Source organism: Tenrec ecaudatus, chromosome 13 (genome assembly GCF_050624435.1).
Source record: "Tenrec ecaudatus isolate mTenEca1 chromosome 13, mTenEca1.hap1, whole genome shotgun sequence".
Classification (NCBI taxonomy): Eukaryota; Metazoa; Chordata; class Mammalia; order Afrosoricida; family Tenrecidae; genus Tenrec; species Tenrec ecaudatus.
Genome location: NC_134542.1, coordinates 103,744,020 through 103,765,409, shown reverse-complemented (window position 1 = coordinate 103,765,409; position 21,390 = coordinate 103,744,020). Strand labels below are relative to the sequence as shown.

Here is a 21,390-nt window from a genome sequence, read left to right as displayed (position 1 = left end):
CATCCAAGTCCATACCTTGGGATAGCCAGCCTCTGCTTCTGACACTAGGGTATTTCAGCTTTAAGTCCAAAGGAGTTTTCAATTACTTTAATATGCAAAAGGTGTGTTCAAGGTAAGGTCCAGTTCACTTAGTGCAATTTCCAAATTAGTCCTTGTGATGGGACCGATGAAGCATGATGTCTGCCTCGCAAGGACACAATCTAAAATCCAGGCAGCCTACAGCACGAGGCCTGGGTCACCAAAGGCAGAAAAGAAATTCTGTAAGAAAGGCATGATTTGCAACCTAACACAGAACAAATGCTCTCATAGGGGATCTATACAAGTAATAGTTAGCCTTGACCCCAAGGGCAAGTTGTCCTTCCTAGTGTACCCACCAAGAGAAGTGAAATTCCCTTCTTAGGACATTTGGACATCCCCTCACAAAAGGGTCACAAGAAAGGATAAATAAGTAAGCCAGGGTATAGTATAGCACGGACCAAACACACAATATTCCTCTATTTCTTTAATGCTTCCTCCCCACCCCCTATCATGACCCCAGTTCTACCTTACAAATCCGACTAGACCAGAGCTGTACACTGGTCGAGAATCCAGGACCAGTGAACCCTTCAGGAACAATAATGGGAGTTGCCATACCATGAGAGTAGGGGAAGGTGTGGAGAGAAAGGGGGAACTGATCACAATGATCAACCTATAAACCTCTCCCCCATAGGGGGATGAACAACAGAAACGTGGGTGAAGGGAGACAGCAAGACAGTGTAAGATATGAAAGCAATAATAATTTATAATTTATCAAGCTATCATGAGGGTGGAAGGGCGAGGAAGGGAGGGGAAAAAGAGGAGCTGAAACCAAGGGCTCAAGTAGAAAGAAAATGTTTTGAAAATGATGATGGCAACATATGTACAAATGTGCTTGACACAATTGAAGTATAGATTGTTATAAGAGCCCCCAATAAAATTATATATATAATTACCTTCTCAGGAACAGACATTACCACCCCACCCCCACCCCTGTCATGAATTTCCATTGAACTTCTGTAGGAGTATCTATAAATTGAGGTCACTGTAGGACAATGTGGTCCTCACCTACTCTCCCTATATGAAAAACTGACCCTAGCTAAAGTTAGGCCTTCTCTGAAGACAAATGAATTATTAGCATTAGACAGGTGCATCAAAACACTGCCTTGGCGAACCGATTAAATGATTACTGACCTGCTCTACACTCCAATGTCTGATTGTCTTTTTTGAGATCTGTTCCTTTAAACAGACTGAATCTTCCATGAGAACAATGCTCATGACAAAATGTTTTTTCTGGACCATCATTCAAATTAAAATGACCTGTAGGGGTCATTTTTTTTCCTTAATCCTAAAGTGTAACTGGAAAATCTAGGGGCAAATGGCTTACAGGGGCTACTCCGAATTCCATGAAAGCCAGAGGGAGAACGGAGAAACATTAACCCCAATATTAGGCCAAATGCTTGAAGATGGAGCATCATGTTAGCAACCACGTTCTGCCAAAACCTTGGGTTCCACACGAATAAGGACATGAGTACAGACACTGAAACACGCATCTCTTAAGACACAAAACTGCCTCTTGGAAACTTAGCAGGGACTCTTCCTGGTCGTCTGTTTGTAACCCACAGCTCAAATCTCATTAGCTTCTCTAGTCATGATGTTTTATGACCTTGTTAAAGTTGGTAATAAAAGTTTTCAATTTGAGAGCCATTATAGTTAAATCCATAAGTTAAAACTATTTGGGAGGAATGAGAAAAGTAGGTCTTTATACAGTGGCTACCCTTAAAATAGAGCCCTGGTGGTGTACTGGTTATGTGTTGGGCTGCTAACCCCAAGGTCAGCAGTTCAGAACCACCAACCAGTTCCTTGGGAGAAAGATGAGGCTTTCTACTTCTGTGAAGAGTTACAGTCTTGGAAACTCACAGGGGCAGTTCTACCCTGTCCTATAGGGTCGCTGCTATGTGTCAGCATTGACTGGATGGCAGTGAGTTTGGATTTGTTTGTTTGACTCAGAATATCCACAGAATTCCCAAGGATTGATAAACATTCAGTCTCTTTAGTGGCTAATTTCTATTCTTAGTTGTTATTTTTGTATCAGTTGTCATTCATGAATCCCATCACCCTCTAGAGTTCTAGAAACCTTTATTTACACTAGTGGGCTCAAGGCTCAAGACATTAATGGTTTTATAAATCCAATATAGTCCATTGGGGAAATTTTTAAAAAATCATTTTATTGGGGCTCATACAACTCTTATCACAATCCATACATACATCAATTGAGTAAAGCACCCTTATACATTCGTTGCCCTCATCATTCTCAAAATTCACCTTCCACTTGGGTTCCTGAAATCAGCTCCTCATTTTTCTTTTTTCCCCTCCCCCACCCCCTCCCTCCCCACTCCCCCCTCCCTCATGAACCCTTAATAATTTATAAATTATTATTTTATCTTATCTTACACCTCCTGGTGTCTCCCTTCACCCACTTTCCTGTTGCCCATCCCTCACAGAGGAGGTTATATGTAGATCCCCGAGATCGGTTCCCCCTTTCTACACCCCCTTCCCTCCCAGTATCGCCACTCTCACCGTTGGTATTGAGGGGTTCATCCGTCCTAGATTCCCTGTGTTTCCAGATTCTCCACTGTACCACTGTGCATCCTCTGGTCTAACCAGGTCCGCAAGGTAGAATTGGGATCATGATAATTGGGGGGGAGGAAGCGTTCAAGAACTAGAGGAAGGTTGTGAGTTTCATTATTGCTACACTGAACCCTGAGTGACTCATCTCCTCCCCACTACCCCCCTACAAGGGATGTCCAGTTGTCTACAGATGGGCATTGGGTCCCCATCATGCACTCCCCTCATTCACGATGATATAATTTTTTCCCCTGCCTTTCTTGCTTGAAACCTGGTCCCCTCGGCCCTTCATGATTCACACATGTTGGTGTGCTGCTTCCATGTGGGCTTTGCTGCTTCTGGGCTGGATGGCTGCTTGTTTATTTTCAAGCCTTTAAGTCCCCAGACACTATACCTCTCGATAGCTGGGCACCATCAGCCTTCTTCACCACACTTACTTATGCATACATTCGTCTTCAGCATTTATGTGGGGAAGGTGATCACACAATGATGGTTTTTGTTCTTTGGTGTCTGCTACCTGATCCCTTCAACACCCCCTGTTCACACAGGCTTGTGTGCTTCTTCTCTGTGTTTGTTGCTTCCGAGCTAGATGGCCACTTATTTGCCTTCAAGCCTTTAAGACCCCAGATGCTATATCTTTTTGATATCCAGGAACCATCAGCTTTCTTCACCACGTTTGCTTATGCACACGTCTGTCTTCAGAGATCATGTTGGGAAGGTGGGTATCATGGAATGACCGTTTAGCTGAGCAAGGTGCTCTTGTATTGAGGGAATGCAGACGAGGAGGCCCAATGTCCACCTGCTACCCTACTACTGAACCTATAAATATATGCACATAGGTCTATTTCCCATTTTTGGAAACTTTTTTTGACAAATTTTTTAGCACGTCAGCAAAGCAAAAGCGTATCTGTAGATGACAAAATTTGATATGGTGATGATTAGTTCATTGTAATATATATTTTTAAATGAAAACTTGAAATTGTTGGAGTGATCTATTTGCAATTTTTTCTTCACTTCTACTGGCTGAATATACTTGACATGATAATTAACATTTACTTATACTGATCATTGTTATAAACTTTCCCCGATACAGACTACCTCATTTAACCCCTTTTAAAAACTAAAAATCCTGTGATGTCCATACTTGCCCTGCCCTGCCCAGCTTCCCTCCTTCCGTGAGGGAGGGTTCAGCCATGCCTCCACACTCCATTCTACCCTCCCACGGCACGTTACTTCCCTGCTGGGTTCTATAGTCTGTTGGAAGGGCCACATAGAACTCACAGACAATATTCACAATGAGGGGGTATTTAGGGAAGTTATGGGTTACCACAATTCAGGATCGATAAACAGTAAGAATATAGTAATTGGTAAGTAAAGCAATCTTCTCCTCAGTCAGCAGCCGTCTCTCTGGTCCATAGCCTCTCAGCCACCTGAACCCTTGGCCTTTGCTTCTATGAGTCAGCAAGCCAACCCAACTGTCTCTCTGTCTCATGGTCCCATAGTCTCAGGACATTGGGAGAAGGCACCTCGTACTCCAGGCTCCATGCCACAGTTTCTGGTACATAGGGACTTTGGGTCCTCCGCCATGTCGGAAGGAAGTCTTAGGCATGCCCTTCCGAATGGTCTTGTGATTTTTCTGGATGGTTTTGATGGAGGCATCGTTTGTCTTTTAGCTGAGAATACCCCTACGAAAAATGAAAGACGGTGTCTTAAATCTCACTGTGTAGCAGCCTTAAAGATGCCCCAAGGGCACAAAGGGTATGACTTGGCTCCGACCCAGAACTAGAGTCAGGTCTTAATCCCACCTTAATCCTGCCCACGAGTATAGTAGAGAACACCTTCCAAAAGGGGATTCTAGCCACGGGCATAGAGTGATGAATTATAATTCATCACATAAGGAGCTACGGCTAGAAGGGCCAACGTAATTGACTACATCTCAGATCCCACGGCAATTTTAGTAGAAAATATTATCACTCACGTAACATTTTATGGTGATTTACCAGCCATTTATCATCTTATAAATCAATCCACCAAAGTTGACCTAATATAAAAGTTTTAAACCATGTCATCGTTTGTTTTCTGAACCAAAGCAAATAAAGTCCACTTCCCCTGACACTATCCTATAGCATACCTCACTCCCTCATGTTAGCAGGTACTGTCTTTCACATTCTGGTACAGCCAGACATTCCCTTTGAGACAAAGCATCCGTCTCTTTCCTTCTTTACAGTAAAACAAGTCAGCCAGCCCCTCTGTCTTCTTTCTAGCTTGTCAGCTCCTGTTAAAATGTTTAACTCCTTTCTCAAGGCGGTCTTCCTGCAGCCATCTAGGACATACTAAGCTGTATCACGTGGGTTGCCTCCCTAGAAAGGCTATATTTTACCCCTTTTGGGGTTATATTTGCACAGCACAAATGGCACAGCCACATTTTCAGTCAAGGAAAAGTACTTTAAAGATGTACCGACCTGAAAAGTGGTCAAAGTTGAAAAGGTGAACCTGAAGCCTGTAGGTAAGCGGATAGCTTGAAAAGGAACAAATTAGCCGCTAAAATGATAACTGATTCAGTCAAAATGATACTCGCAAGTTGTAAATATCTACTAGAGCCATCAGTGAAACGATAACAGTGACATTTATGCCTAAATCTCCTTGGACGTCTCTTTCACCCTGTGGGTAAGGTAGTCTTAATGGCCGGTCGGCCAAGTTATTGGGACGCTATGTCGGCTCTGATGTAATCTGGAGAGTCACGGAAGGGGGAAATGTCGTCAGAGCAGGGCGAGAACAGAGCAAGCTGGGCACTCGGAGTTGCGGTCGGTCGGGAGTGACCTGAGAAATGCTTCTCAAGACCAGATGCTTTGATAAATCCCTTCCACCCTTCCCCTGGAAGCCAGGCTATTCAAAGAATGAATTAGATGGTTAAATTGGTCATTTCAGAAGTGTTTTTAAATTTCAATGGCAAGAAACTCAATTCTTTGTTAATGCTATTTAATATTAATACTCCACCCCCAAATTTAAACAAAACCAAACTTTTTGTCAGATGAGTAAAGTTTCTTTCTCTCTTTCTTTAAATTAACATTTTAATGGGGGCTCTTACAGCTCTTATAACAATCCATACATCAATTGTATCAAGTACATTTGTACATATGTTGCATCAGTATTTTCTAAATATTTCCTTTCTATTTGTGCCCTTGGTATCAGCTCCTTTTTTTCCCCTCCCTCCACCGCCCTCTTACTCTTGTGATCCCTTGATAAATGATAAATTGTCATTATCTTCACATTTTATACCGACCTCTGTCTCCCTTCACCCACCTTTGTGTTGTTCGTCCCGCTGGGGGGCAGGGTATTATGCGCTGATCATTGTGATCGGTTCCCTGTTCCTCCCTTCTCCCCCTGGTATCGCTCCTCCCGTTTCTATTCCTGAGGGATAGATGAGTATAGTTTTAACTATATCAAAAACATTTATTATTAATGAAGTCTTTAAACATTATTCTGATTACATACCTCTTATAATAACGCTTTAAATAGAAATTAACGCACAATTTAGCAGACCTAAATATAGATATGTCTGCTTAGAAAAAAGCATGTGAAATTCAAATCATAACAAACATATGTTAACTCAATTTTAATGTCACCAAATTCAAGTTCTTGAAATTATTTATGTACCACAAGACACTGCTGAAATAACGCTTGATTAAATTTTTTATCTTATTTTATCTAAACTTAGCTTTCTTAGATGCTTTAAATGTTTACATGTTGACTTAAAAATCCTGGCCATTGAGTCATAGAGAACTCACAGGACGGATTCTGACTCATGGCGGCTCCGTAGAGTTTCAGAAACAGTACAGCTCACTGGGGGCAGATGGGCTAATCTTGGCTAGAAGCCCCGTGCCTGACTCACTGAGCCATCTTCGTTCCTACTGAGAGTATAAACCAGAGTTAACCATCTCATGCCCCGCCACGGAGTTGATCCCAACTCCTCTAGGACAGGGTAGAACTGCCTCTGTAACCCAATCACTGGCTGGTGGCTTCACACTGCTGGCCCACAGGTAACCACCACTCCACCCAGCTTCCTGAATTCACCTTAGTCACTTGCTTATCTGACCCAGCTGAGGTTGAGCAAAATGGAAAAATATGTTTTTTCCTTTAAACCGCTTGCCCCCTTTTTGTTGAAACACATTCTGTGATACCTAATTCAAGACACTTGTAAAGAAAGGTCTAGATTCTAGGATGGATATAAACATACAAAAACCTGCCCAGATGAATAATTTATTTAATTCTTCATAATGTTAAAATGACTTGATTCACAAGCACACAGGCCAGAAAGTCAACACTAAGCTCTTTGTAAAAGAAAGTTTTATGCAAATATTTTCTCTAACTGATAGTACCATCTAGAGGTAAAAATATACATTAAAAATTTTTGCTTTATGTATATTTTAAACATGTGTTTGTTATGCCAATCAAAAAATTATGTTTTTCTATAGTGGACTCTTTAAAAGGTCTGTCTAATTCAGGTTACAAAAAGACATCTGGGGTGGGGGGAAAGGCATGTGGTTAATGGAAGGGGCACACAAAAGCAGCTAAAATAGCTCGCTCTTACAGTGAGGGAGGAGTCCACGGTGGACTCCCATCCACTATTTCTAGGCCAACCACAAGGCACAGCTTTCATCCACGGAGGGCACCGTTTTGTGTGAAAGTCAAGGGCACAATCTACCAGGCTCAGACGTCAGTCACTGCCCACGTTTTCCCTTTTGACAATTGCTGTTGTGTTTTTGCTGCGCAAAAATCTCAGCACAACACAAACATTCAAGAGTAGCTACTTGACTTTAAACTCTTAGCTTAAGATCATGTTTGAGTTTAAAATCAATCGCTGCTTCAAAGGGGCCCACTGCTACTCTAAATCAGCAGTTCTCAACCTGTGGGTCGCGACCCCTTTGGGGGTCGAATGACCCTTTCACAGGGGTCGCCCGATTCAGAACAGTAGCAAAATGACAGTTATGAAGTAGCAATGAAAATAATGTTATGGATGGGGGGGTCACCACAATTTGAGATGGCGGCATTAGGAAGGTTGAGAACCACTGCTCTAAATGATCCTTGGTTGTGGAATGCCAGTTTTACTGTATGTGGAGAGAAGAGGCATTCTATCCGACCAAGGAGTAACACAGGTCAAAACAGAAGGGGAATCATCACCTATCTCCCCCTTGTCTGGATGCGACCACCTCCCAATGCACACAAAAGTCTCAGCAAGAGCAAATAGTGGCACCGTGTGGTATTAGCACATATGCATATCAGTTCTGAAAACTCACTGCCGTTGAGTCAATTCCAACTCATAGTGACCCGATAGAACAGGCTAGAACTGCCCTGCGAGTTTCCGAGAGTCTCGTGTTTTTCCTGCAGAGTGGCTGACTGGGTTTCAACTGCTCACTTTGTGGTTAGCTGGTCAGAGTGTTGGCTTATCATGGCCAATATTTGTACAATAGATTCACCTCATTCAAACATCTTACTCTGGATAGAACATTTCCAAACAGAGCACCTTTTTCCATGAAGAGAACCTACTACACCCCCCAGCGCTCCTATGCTAAATGTGATCTCTGTGTTTGCACACTCACCAAATGTGTGCAAAATAAAATGGCCTCTCGTGTTCCCCTGGGAAGCAGAAATGACCTCCTTTGAGCCCCAAAATAGAACGCCAATTTTCAGAGGGTATCTCTGAGTCACACGAAGCCTCGGCAAACAAACCCAGAACCCTGGAATTAAATGGCAAAGGACGCAGTCAATGGGTGTGTAAACAGGGCAGAGAGAATAACGAACTGATATAGCATCTCACAGCGGAGAAAACACACAACAAAACTTACTAAGACTCAATACAATTTCTGAAAGGCCTAAACCAGGGGTCCTCAAACTACGGCCCACCGAGGATATTTATCCAGTCTTCCAGGTGTTTTTGTCCCATTTTGGTTTTTTTACTTCAAAGTAAGAAATGTGCAGTGTGCATAGGAATTTGTTTGTATTTTTTTTTAACTATAGTCTAGCCCTCCAACGGGTCTGAGGGGCAGTGAACTAGCCCCCTGTTTACAAAGTTTGAAGACCCCTGCCCTTAAGCATGGGTTGATAATGGCAAGAATGCTCACTTTTATGGAGTCTCGGAGGGTCCCTGGACATGTGGAGTAAAACACCCCTTTCCTGGTACCAATTTCCTCGCCCCTCTAGGGATCCTGCCAAGAGAGACAGCTTTGAACCCCGTTGACTATGCCCTTTGTTTTAGAGTGCGGAGCAGACATCCCATCTCAAACGTAATATAAAGAGAACATTTATTAAGTCTAACATGGGGCAAAGGCAAAGGCACATCTCCCGGGATGAGGGAGCCCTTTTAGCATGAGGTCAGAATAGTATCCAAAGGTTTTTTGCTGAGCTAGATTTGAAAAGGGCATGGGAGGTCAAAGGAAACGCACAAAAGCATGATGGGTTCAGATCAATACATGACCATTCCAAGTGGGCCTGTAGACGCGGGAGTAGGACTGGGATTGGGACATGTACGTGAGGCGAGACAGAGGGGCTTACGGGATTGGTCAGTTCATAATGGTCCATGGCTCCCCCGAGGCTACTTGGCATTTCTGGAGCAATCCTGCCCTGCCTAATACGATAGGTGACCACGGCAGGTGTCAGTCCTCTCTGGGTCACCTCAGTAAAAGACTCAGGCTGCTTCATGCCCCGCTCATTGCCCAGCGTGGCAGAAACAGCCCTGTCCACCTTCTGCCTAGAGGCTGTGCACCACCAGGCTCAGCCCCCGAGGGGCATGGCAAGGGCGGCCCTTGGCAGCTCTACAGCAGAAGGCAGGAGGCGAAGACCAAGTCGAGGCACTTCCGGCCCTGCCTTCCCATGATCCTGGGGAGCATTGAGCTTGGAGCCCTCTCCCAGGTGCCCAACCCTCACTCAGCACATCCAAGTCTCCTCCACAAACCTCAGGTGATAAGCCGAGGCTAGAGGGGACACAATCATAGCAGGACTTAGGGTTAAGGTTAACAGCAAGAAGTCCCTCCTCTCTCCTGGACATGGATTCTGTCAGCCAGAGGCAGGGACAGGCCAGACGGCGACGTTTAGTCTTAGTTTTCTAATGCTGCTGTCGCACAAATACCCCCGTGGATGCCTTTTAACGGTTACTGGCACGAAGGAGAGCCTGCATTTCAAACATAATTTCAAAAAAACATTTATTAAGGCTTAAACAGGAGCCCTGGCGGCACAGTGGTTGCACATCGGACTGTGGTCCGCAAGTCCGCAGTTTGAAACCATGAGCTGCTCTGCGGGAGCAAGATGAGGCTTCTACTTCTGTAACCAGATACAGTTTCGGAAACCCTCAGGGACAGTTTTACTCTGTCCTGTAGGGTCACTCACTGTGAGTCAGCATCAACCGATGGCAGGGAGTGTGGTGTTTTGGCAAATGACAAAAGACACATCACCTGGATGAGAGAGGCCATTAACCTGAGACCATGATGGCGTCCGAGGGTTTGCCGAGATACACAGACTTAATAAGAAAACTGCCCCTAAAGCATGATTGGCGGCAGGTCAATCTATTACAGTTAAAGTGGGACGACAGAAATGGGAAGGGGACATGATTGGCACACGTGTATTCTGTTAGACAGTAAGAGCTTACACGATTCGTCCAGGGCCTTCTGACCAAGGCAGTCTGGGCATGACCATGACAATGGGACTCAGTAAGGTGCTCTCCATCAAGGACTCACCCAGGCGAGGCTTTAGTGGAGATGGCCCTTACTTACCTGGGTTCGCCACCAGGTGGAAGTAACCCACTTTCCAATGCACTTTCCCTGAGGACAAGACTTCATTAATGTCCCTGGTTCATAATCAGAAAGAATTCAATGGAGACTTGATCCATGTTTGGACTCTGAAAATTGATTCTGGGCTTTCACGGTCATTCACAGCCTTCTGCAAACTGGGTGCTCAGAATTTAAGCTGTAATACACCCCAAACAGCAGTATGTTTTTCCACCATTCAGGTAGCTAGAAGTTTTCATTTAGACCTCTCGCTATAGGGAGAAAGTCCTTCAGCTTCTGCTTCCTGCTTTCTTGGAAAGCTCCATGTGACTTAGCACCTGTCTGATGCCCCCCCCACCCCCTTCAAGTGCTTCTTTAACCTCCTTTATATTTCAAAAACAAAAATCCTCAAAACGGAACCAATAGGTAACGACTTGATAAACAGAAAAGACTGGGGTTGTCAAGGGTTTTGTTTGGGATCCGCAATCAACACATGGAAGTAGCAGTCACAAGATCAAATGACTCATTGCGCTGGGTAAATCTGCCCAACGAGACCGCTTTACCGTGTTGAGAAGCAAGGATGGTACACTGAGGACGAAGGCGCGCCTGATCCAAGTCATGAGATTTTCAATCGCCTCATGTGCATGTGGAAATTGGGCATTGAATAAGGAAGACTGAAGAAGAATCAAGGGATTTCAGTTATGGTGAAGAATATTGAAAGTAGTATGGACTGCCAGAAGAACAAACATTTGTCCTGGAAGAAATACAGCCAGAATGCTTTTAGAAGCAAGGCTGGAGACATCGGACAGTGTAAGATAGGACAAAATAATAATAATTTATAAATTATCTAGGGTCATGAGGGAAGCGGGAGCAGGAAGGGAGGGGTAAAATGAGGAGCTGATGCCAGGGGCTCAAGGAGAAAGCAACTATTTTGAGAAGGATGATGGCAACAAATGTACAAATGTGCTTGACACATGGATGTATGTATGAATTGTAGAAAGAGTTGTACAAGCCCCCAATAAAAATGATTTAAAAAAAGAATTAAGGTTTGGGAGACTTCTTCTCACGTACTTTGGGCATGTTGTCAGGAGAGACCAGTCCCTGGAGAAGGACATCCTGCTTGGTCAAGTGGAGGGGCAGGTACAAAGAGGATGGCCCTCCACGAGATGGTTGGGCACAGTGGCTGCAACATTGGGCTGACACCTAAGAACAATTGTGGAGGATGGTACAGGGCCGGCCAGTGTTTGGTTCTGTTGCCATTGGGTGGCTATGAGTTGCAACTGACTCATCGGCACCTAACAAGAAGGACAACCATATTTCGGAGGAGGTGGACTCAAGACACACTCTACAATAACCCTGCCCTATGAAAGGGACACCGACCCATTCCCAAGTAGGTTTATACCCCCAGGCATGAGGTTAGTATTATGTTAGGGTATACAGTAGACCCCAAATCTCAAATATAATTTTAGAGGAACATGTATTGTCTTTTTTAAAAAGCATTTTATTAGGGACTCATACAACTCTTATCACAATCCATACATACATCAATTGTGTAAAGCACCTCTGTACATTCTTTGCCCTAATCATTTTCAAAGCATTTGCTCTCCACTTAAGCCCTTAGCATCAGGTCCTCTTTTTTCCCCCTCCCTCCCCGCTCCCCCTCTTTCATGAGCCCTTGATAATTCATAAATTATTATTTTGTCGTATCTTTCCCTGTCCAACGTCTTCCTTCACCCCCTTTTCTGTTGTCCGTCCCCCAGGGAGGAGGTCACATGTAGATCCTTGCAATCGGTTCCCTCTTTCCAACCCACTCTCCCTCTACCCTCCCAGTATCGCCCCTCACACCCCTGGTCCTGGAGGTATCATCCGCCCTGGATTCCCTGTGCCTCCAGCTCCTATCTGCACCAGTGTACATCCTCTGCTCTATCCAGACTTGCAAGGTAGAATTCGGATCATGGTAGTTGGTGGGAGGAAGCATTTAGGAACTGGAGGAAAGCTGTATTCTTCATCGGTGCTACATCGCACCCTGTTAAGTCTTAAACAGGACAAAGACAAGATAAAGACACATCATCCAGATGAGGGAGACCATTAGCATGAATCCAAAATGACATGCCTGGTTTCACTGAGACTCAGTGATACGTGAGGGCAAATGAAACTGTCACTGAAGCGTGACTGATGACGGATGACTACATCGGTTACAAATGGGACTGCAGAAGCAGGAACAGGATCCTGGCTAGGACACATCCATTATGTTAGACAGAGGGTCTTACAAGATTGATCCAGGCATGACTCATGACGAAGGTATGAGCTCCAGTATGGCAGCCTCCCTCACGAAGCCGAAGTCAGCCCCTCTGTGTGCTGGCTGAGGAGAGGGTGGAGGTCATCCACTTTTCAGTGTCCTCGACCTGAGGTGCAGACTGTTTGCGCCCCTGGTTAATGGTCAGAAGGAATTCAACAGAGGCTTCCTCCACGTGGGGCTTCTGCAAATGAAGTCTTGGAATTTCTTTGGCAGCCATAGCCTTCTGCGAACCGGGTGCTCGGTATTGAAGTTCTTCTATAGGATTTGAAACGCATATGCAAGATTGAATTGGAGGCGCTGTAAAAATTGGTTAGTGGGAAAATACTCATTATCTTTGCATTTAACTTTGAAGCCCCCTCATATTCTGGGGAGCCCAATGCCATTTAGAACCACCCCCGCTTCCTTCTCCTACCTATCCCACCTCCTTCCCGTTCTTACCCCCTCCCCATCCTGCCTCTTCCCAACTTCCCTCCAGCCTGAACTGTGGAAGGGGAGGAGAAGGAAATGCAGTGGACCAGCATAGGGAATGGGCCCCGTCCTGTTGTGCTGTGGACAACGAGCCACCCAGACCTGCCTCTTTTCCCATCTAAGAGTGATACGGGGGTGGAGACACCCTTAGCACAGAGCAGAGAAGAGGTCTGGGGCACTAGGGGCATGTCATGGCCGGCAGGTCTGTGCTAAGACTGGGTGAGCATTTTGAAAATGGACTGACTGTGGGTATACACCCCTTTGGCTTATAAAAATAACAAAAATAATAGCAATCACATGTTTTTCCATGAGCTTTTCGAATCCCCCTCATGTGGGAACCTAGGTCTGGTCATCCTCACTTCCAAGAAGCATTCTGCTCGTATTTCTTACAACACAGATTCAATCACTCTGCAGGCAGGCAGTGGGAAGTTGTTGATATTCTTCACTAACCCTGTGACTCCATGCATTTGCTCCCGCTGGTCTGCCTCAATCATTGCCCAGCATCCATCCCTGCCAGATGCTTCCATGGGCGATGATTGTAGGCAAGCGACATGAAATCCATGACCACTGCAGCCTTTCATTGCCCTGATGTTGCTGTTGGGTCCAGTTGTGAGGATTTGGGGTTACAGGGTTAGGTCGAACTTTCTAGATAGGAACAAACCCCAAACCAGCTACCATCAGCCATCGCACGTGTGTCAGAGGACAACTGCTCCCTGTGGCTTAAGTAGCTGTGATCTCAGAAGCGGATGGCTAGGATTTTTTCTAAGGTACCTGTAGGTGGATTCAAACTGTCATTTAGTAGCAACATGCAGAGGACTGAGGTGTCCTGAAGGAGGCTGCCTGGAGGAAGTGGTGCTAGGGAAACACGGCTTCAGAAGGACTGTGGGGAGGTTGCCTGTGTCTCTGCCCTGCCCCTCCCGGCCCCCTGAGCACTCTGGCCTGGATGTGGGCAGGCCCATGCTCCGCTCTACCCTGCAGAGGCTATTCCAAGCACCAGTCTTAGGAAACAGATGAAGAAGGGTGGGCAGCCCACACACTGCATGAACTGAGATTTCACCCTGTGTTGATGGCCTGTGTCCGGGCCGAGAATAGCATCCACACTTGTGTGGAGGAGACAGGTGGTGGGCTTGGAGCCTCCTAGTCCTGGTGCTAGCCTGCTGACATCTCTGAACAGGTGGTCGGAGGATTAGCTGACGTGGGACACAGACATGCCTGTGGAGCTGTGCCCTCCTCAGTGCTCCACCCAGACAGTATCCAAGACAGGAACACCCTAGGGGCCCTTCACTCCTCTCTACAGCACCCCACTTCTCGTGATTTCTTTTGTTGCTGCCCCGGGGCCTCCCATTTTAGTCCCTCCAGTCCCCTGCTACACTGCTGGGCTCCCTGCAGCCTGTCCTCCTCTTTAAAGAGCCTTAAATCAGATAAAAACTCTGCTCTTCAATCAGTGCACTCAGGAGTGGGGAGGGAGCATTAGAGCTGATTGTGATGATGCACATATAACTGTTTTTAAAAGTGATTTAACTATGGCAGTGTATGCTATATGAATATTATATTAAAAAGCTACTAGGGGAGGTGGGTAAGAAGACCTGGAACTATTTATTGGTTTTTTGTTTGTTTGTTTTGATTTCCCCTATGTAGGACAAACAATCCTGAGGAGAAGACAATGGGACCTGTGGTCCTGGGGTGACAGGGGAGAGGAGGAGTCAGGGAGAGGGAGTTGGGAGCCAACAAACTCAGACATAAGGGAACAACAAGAGACCTAAAATTCATGGTGAGGAGGGTCTATAATGCGTGGTGATGTTTGATCAAGTGCAATATATCCAAGAGGAATTACTGATAGCCGAATGGAGGGTGAGCTTGATAGTAGGATAGGAGGAAGGTGAAAGGAAATAGAGGAAAGAAGTAGGAGGCAAAGGCTATTTTTAGAGGTATCACTATAGCCATGTATATATGTAAGCATATTAATTTATAATGATAGGGATAGAGGTCAATGTATATATATATTTATATGTTAAATATTAAGATAGAAGACAGACTTTGGGCTTCTACTCAGGGCCTCCCTAAACACAAAAACACTTTGTTCTAGTAAACTGGTTCTTTCATACTCACCTTCCTAACATGATTGCTGGAGATAAATGGGTACATAAACAAATGTGAAGAAAGCAGACGGTGCCCAGCTATCAAAAGATATAGCATCTGTGGTCTTAAAGGCTTGAAGTTAAACAAGTGACCATCTAGCTCAGAAGCAAATAAGCCCACATGGAAGAAGCACACCAGCCTGTGTGATCATGGAGTATTGATGGGATCAGTAACAGGTATCAAAAGATCCCAAATAAACAATTATATCAATGTGAAAAAAGGGGTTGGAGTGGAGACCCGAAGGCCATCTGTAGACTGTTGGACATCTCCCACAGAAGAGTTACAAAGAAGGGATGATTCAACAAGGATGCAGGCTAGCACCAATGAAACAGACACCATTCCTCTAGCTCAGTGGTTCTCAACCTTCCTAATGCCACTACCCTTTCATACAGTTCCTCATCTTGTGGTGACCTCCCCAACCATAAAATTATTTTCATTGCTACTTCTTAACTGCAATTTTGCTGCTGTTATGAATCAGGTGACCCCTGTGAAAGGGTCATTAGACCCCCAAAGGGGTTGAGAACCACTGCTCTAGTTCCTGAATGCTCTCCCCCCCCCCCACTATCATGATCCAGTTCTACCTTACAAATCTGGCTAGACCAGAGTACATACATTGGTACAGATAAGAGCTCTTGATGCATGGAATTCAGGACAGATATCCCCCTCAGGAACAGTAGTGGGAGTAGGAATATCATGAGGGTAAGGGGATGTTAGGGGGTGGGATGGAGAAAGGGGAACCTCATCACCAGGTTGGATATATAGCTCTCCTCCACGAGGGGGGACAAACACCAGAAATGTGGGTGAAGGGAGACAATGGACAGTGTAAGATGTAAAATAACAACAATAATATATAATTGATAAAGGATTCACAAGGGTGTGAGCGTAGAGGAGGGAAGGGGAAAAAGAGGAGCTGATACCAAGGGCTCAAGTAGAAAGAAAATATTTTAGAAATGTTGATGGCAACATATGTGCAAGTGTGCTTAATACCATTGAATGATGGATTGTTATAAGATTGGTAAGTCTCCCAATAAAATGATCAATGAAAAAAATAAAGAAAGAAACCAAACAACCTGTGGTTACTATGGATGAAAGAGGAAGAGAGCTTCGAGGGCATTGCGTTTATGTCAATGGTGGGGAGCAATTTGGAGAGGGATATCCATAATGGTGGTAAACGTGAAGAGTATAATCAGTGGCCCTGAATGATACATGTAGATGTTCTTGAATTGGAGAATGTTTTGTTGTGTAGATTTTTTGCCAAAATTGAAAAGAAAATACACTAATAGCAATGAGTATAAGGAAGAAGAAAATGTTCTAAAATTGATTGTACAGCTCTTGATATAATTTGAGCTACTGAATTGTATGATATGTGGATGAAGCGCCAATAAAACCGTCAAAAATAAATAAAATACAATAAAAAAGATGACCAACTAAGCTAAAATAAATAAAATCTGTGGGAGTTAAAAAACAAAAACTAACACAAAAACCACCCTCTGCTCTTTCCCTCCCATTTATCTTCCATTTGCCATCACGTTGACTCGGACTCTGTTGGTGCCAGAGTAGAAATGAGCTCTGTAAGGTTTCTGAGGCTCACTTTTAGAGTGCTGATCACCAGCCCTTTCTTCGGAGGTGCCTGTGGGTGGGCTCAAGCCTCCAACCTTTCTGTTAGCATCTAGAACACATGAACTGTGTGTACCACCAGGCACTTCACATGTCATGCTGGGTCCCAGAAGCCGGCGTCTTCCAGGGCATAGTCTAGGCCTGTCTGCCAGGGCAGGCTAGCTTAGCGGTAGCCCTGGACTCTTGGTTAGACTTGGGATCTGGATCCTAGCACCCCACCTGATGACTGTCTGACTCCAGGAGTTTCCGAATCAATGTCTCCAAAATGGGGATAATCATCGTATTTGTTGGCGTGAGGTTAATGAAAGCATTGGTGATTACTCACATTAAGAGCTCAGTATGGAATTTGATATCTGGTGTTTCGGACTAGCCTCCATGTCCGCCCACTCTCTCGGCCCCACTGCAGCCACACTGGTTCCCTCGCTGTTACATGGATGACCCAGTTTATAGTTCTACCTCAGGGCATTTGCACTTACTGTGCTTGCTCTCTGCCTGGAAGGCTCTTCCTCCAGGTGGATCTCTGCTTGACCCCTCCCATGCTCACCATCTCTCTTTGTGTTCCCTTATAGCAGCGGTTCTCAACCTGTGGGTCGCGACCCCTATGGGGGTCAACCAACCCTTTCCCAGGGGTCACTCGATTCATAACAGTAGCAACATTACAGTTATGAAGTAGCAACACAAATAATGTTATGGTTGGGGGGGTCACCACAACACGAGGAACTGTATTAAAGGGTCACGGCATTAGGAAGGTTGAGAACCATTGCCCTATAGGCTTTCTCTATTTTATTCTCACATCATTTCTTTTAAAAACTAAAAGGAGCAAGCATTTGCACTGAACAATGCCTTTTCTTCAGAGGTGGCTTCACGCCTTTTCTTCAGGCTTTTTGTCCCCCAGAAGCCAAGTCTGAGTTAGGATGTCCGGTTTGCTGTGTAATACCAGCAGGGCCATCTTTGAAGCGCTACTTCGGTTGGATTCAGTCACTGTTGGCAACGTAATTTCTAGGACATTTGTAAGAGACAAAACATATATAGGGTTTCAGTTTGGGGCTAGTTTGCTTGCTTCATTCCTTCCTTTTTTCTTATGAATGCTTCTCATTCATATGTTCTTTTCTTTGAATATATTACATAATGTTGTATTGTTTTGAAAAGGGCTTTAGGTCTCAGGCCATCCTTCAAGGGCATAGAATGGACCGGTTTGTGGGCTCCAAGTCAGAAACAACAGGAAATTATTTCAGCAATCAAATTCCCAATTCCACGGAGTATGCCAGTTGTTGAAAAGATTCCTCCAACAATACTCAAGAGTCTTGCAAAGAGCAGCCCGAGTGGAGGATGCTCCTCAGTGACTGTCGCCATTAGGAACTGGGATTTTATTTCATAAATATCCCAGAGACTCCATGGCTGCCAGCTGCATGGTTACCGACATGCTCCCTTTCTGTCACAGAAAACAGATGGGTGACAACTGCAATTTTGTGTGTATGTAATTTTGTTGGCATGACTGTAATTAAGTATTAGAACATTGGCTTGTGATCTACAGTAACCTTCTCCGTTCTAGCTAAAGGATTCGTAATTCCTAGCACAAGCTTGCCAAAAGACAAATCTATTTTATATCTATGCTAGAAGTTGTAAGCGTCATGGTTGACAAGGGCTGCCAAGTGAGCATGACCTTGGGGATGTGGAATTCCCTTCCCCACAGTCATAGGAAGATGCCCTTCTACTTAATTGACATATAGATGGCCTCAGATTCTGCATGCCTCTGGAGGCGGTGATGAATCATCCTCCCGCGGTGGAAATGCTGCTGATGCACCCAAAGCACTTCAATATCACATCTTAAGGTGAATGCTCTCCTCACAGCTTGCCCAGTATCACCTACAGCATTCATTGCCCCTCCCCTTGCTGTGGTGAAGATCAAATATTGCTGGCTCATAAACTAGACCATCTGCAGATGTGATCATGGTTTCTGCTAAATCCAATACATCTGCTCCAATACAACTGACATACCACCACCCTGCCACTTCGTAGCAATCGCAATATCTACATGGATTCTCAGTGTGCTAGGACAATCCTGGTCTACTTCATGTTCATGCTCCATCCATGTAACTCGATACACTGAAAATTCCGTAATGATTTATAAAAACATAATTGTAAATGCTGTTAGGGAAATTGTACTGCCACTGGCTGCAGTCTACCTATCTCTCAGGACCCTTTGGAAAATCAATCAACCTTTTCACCAAATGTAAGGCTTTCTTCTGATTCAGTCACTTCATCTTCAAGTAAACCGTCCTCTTCTTTCTTCATGTATTTGTGGTACGGACCCAGCCAACCACCATGTTTTCCACTTGCTACTGTCCACCCCCTGACATCACCATTTGCATGGCTTTCCGCAGGCAGGGAGCTGGGCCTGGCACAGAGCAGCACGTAGATCGCATCTGCTATGCCGCCAAATGCCCAACATGAGGTTAAGGGGACAGGCCAGGGATGGAGCACAGCATGGGAGCTGGATCAGCCTATCCCTGGTTTCATACCCAACCTGTGGTCTGATCTTGGGCCTTGGTAGCCTCTCCTTATTGACTGACTTTTGAAGGAATTTGGTCAGCTCACCCCCAGTGTCCCAACCCTGTGAGCAACAATGAGCTAGAACCCCTACCTCCTGCCCTTACAGCCTAGGGGTCAGAATTCAGCTTGTGCATTTGCTGTGTAGGAGCCTGTGTGTAAGCAAAAGTCAAGTGCGGATGCAGGATGGAGCAGTTTGGGCTCAGGTGAGAGGTTGGCTAGGTAAAGTGGAGATCTGGATAATGGTAGGGTATGGAATGAGGATGCCAGCATGGGTCCAGTGGTCCTGGTCCACCCAGAAGCTCTCTCCTAACTCTTGTTTAACCCACACACGTTTTGTGTGATGACACTCCACTCGCCATTCCTCTCACGGCTCCTGCGGAAGATGACTTGGTATCCATTAACAGCCACCGGTAGACTCAAAATTAAATTCTAACTGTCTGCTTCCATAACTATGAAGTCTTAGAGCTTTAGTTTCTTTATCTGCGGGTCATTCATTCTCATCAGATTTGAGAACACTTATAAAACTGAGGCAAGATGGGCAGTCAAAGATGAATGATTACAACTGTCCTATCCTGTCAAAGTACTACAGAACAAAGATGGCGCTTGGAGCACTGAACAGCTGAGGTAATTTCTATAACTTCATATACACATGAAACTGGACAATGAATAAAAAAGACTGCAGAATAATTTAATATTGAGATACTATGGACTGTTATAAGGAAAAGCAAATTTATCCCAGGCGAAGTGTGTCTGCGCGATTAGATTTTATGTTAACTTGCAGTTGAGTAGGGGTGGAGTCTCATTTGTCGGTCAGGTTACAGCCTGATGATGCCTCTTTGGGGATATGGCCTTTTTGAATAAGACAGAAACTGGGAACTTCGCCTGCTCTGCTTGTTTGATTTCCTGCTTTCTGGGATTCCGTGCCTGCTTCCAGGGTTGGCCCTGTGCGGGTTGATCAACCCTAAGAATTCTTGGTGCCCTGCCATGTTTTCCACTGATCTTGGATCCTCTCTACTCATCACACACTGCTTGTGATCTTCCTGTATCCATCTTCACCTTTCTGTGTCATTGACCTACTGCTACAGGAGTCTGAAGAGGGCGCCAGCGAGCATCAGGCCCATGGACTTAAGCTGGACTGTGCTGGGATGCCTTCTTGATATAAAATTACTTCTTGATCTAAAGATCTTTCTTATACATATGAGTCTCACTGGTCTTGGTTCTCTAGACAACCCAGACTACCACTGTGACAAAATACTCCTTAGACTGTGCTTAACAGATTTTAGACACGTTATCAGGAGGGACTAGACCTTGAAAAAGGACATCTTACTTGGTACAGTGGAGGGGCTGCAAAAAAAAACCCCAAAACAGGAAGACCTTCCAGGAGATGGATTGACAGGGACAGCAACAATGGGCTCAAACATACCAATAATCGTGAAATTGGCGTGGCACCAGGTTTCACACTGCTGACCTGACAGCATCCAACAACCTCTTCTCTACTCTTAGCCCAACTCATTAAAGCCTCCGGAACTGGGTCCAACTACCTTCCCACCCCTGCCAACCTCCCTCCGCGTTTACCCCTGCTGCTGCGTTGATGTGCTCTCTGCCTTGGGTTGTCTGGGTTCCCATCCTGGCTGCCTGCCACAGGCTTATCTTCTGATCCGGGCTGGAATTTTAGGCATTTGGGAGGTGAGAGGGAAGGAGATTGCGGAGGGGCAGGGACGATATTAGGATCTTTTTCAGGCTAGTGTTTGGGTTCCAGCCCCAGGGGAGGAGTGATCTGTTCAGGAAAGGCTCCCAGGCCTAGGCTGGTTTCGGAGGACAGTTGTGGCTCGCTGTGTCTTGGACCTGACAATCCAATTACATTCCAAGACATTGTTTTAGTGCTGATATAAGTAGCCAGCCTTTTATTTA

At 45.1% G+C, this 21,390-nt stretch overlaps 1 protein-coding gene and 1 pseudogene across 6 annotated transcripts in view; one reads left to right on the top strand and one right to left on the bottom strand.

Moving 5' to 3' along the window:
- BIN1 (bridging integrator 1) overlaps positions 1 to 21,390 on the top strand; it is a 93,185-nt gene that overhangs the window by 18,640 nt on the left and 53,155 nt on the right. The window lies entirely within an intron of this gene.
- On the bottom strand, positions 18,019 to 19,190 carry LOC142424745 (endoplasmic reticulum-Golgi intermediate compartment protein 2-like; annotated as a pseudogene).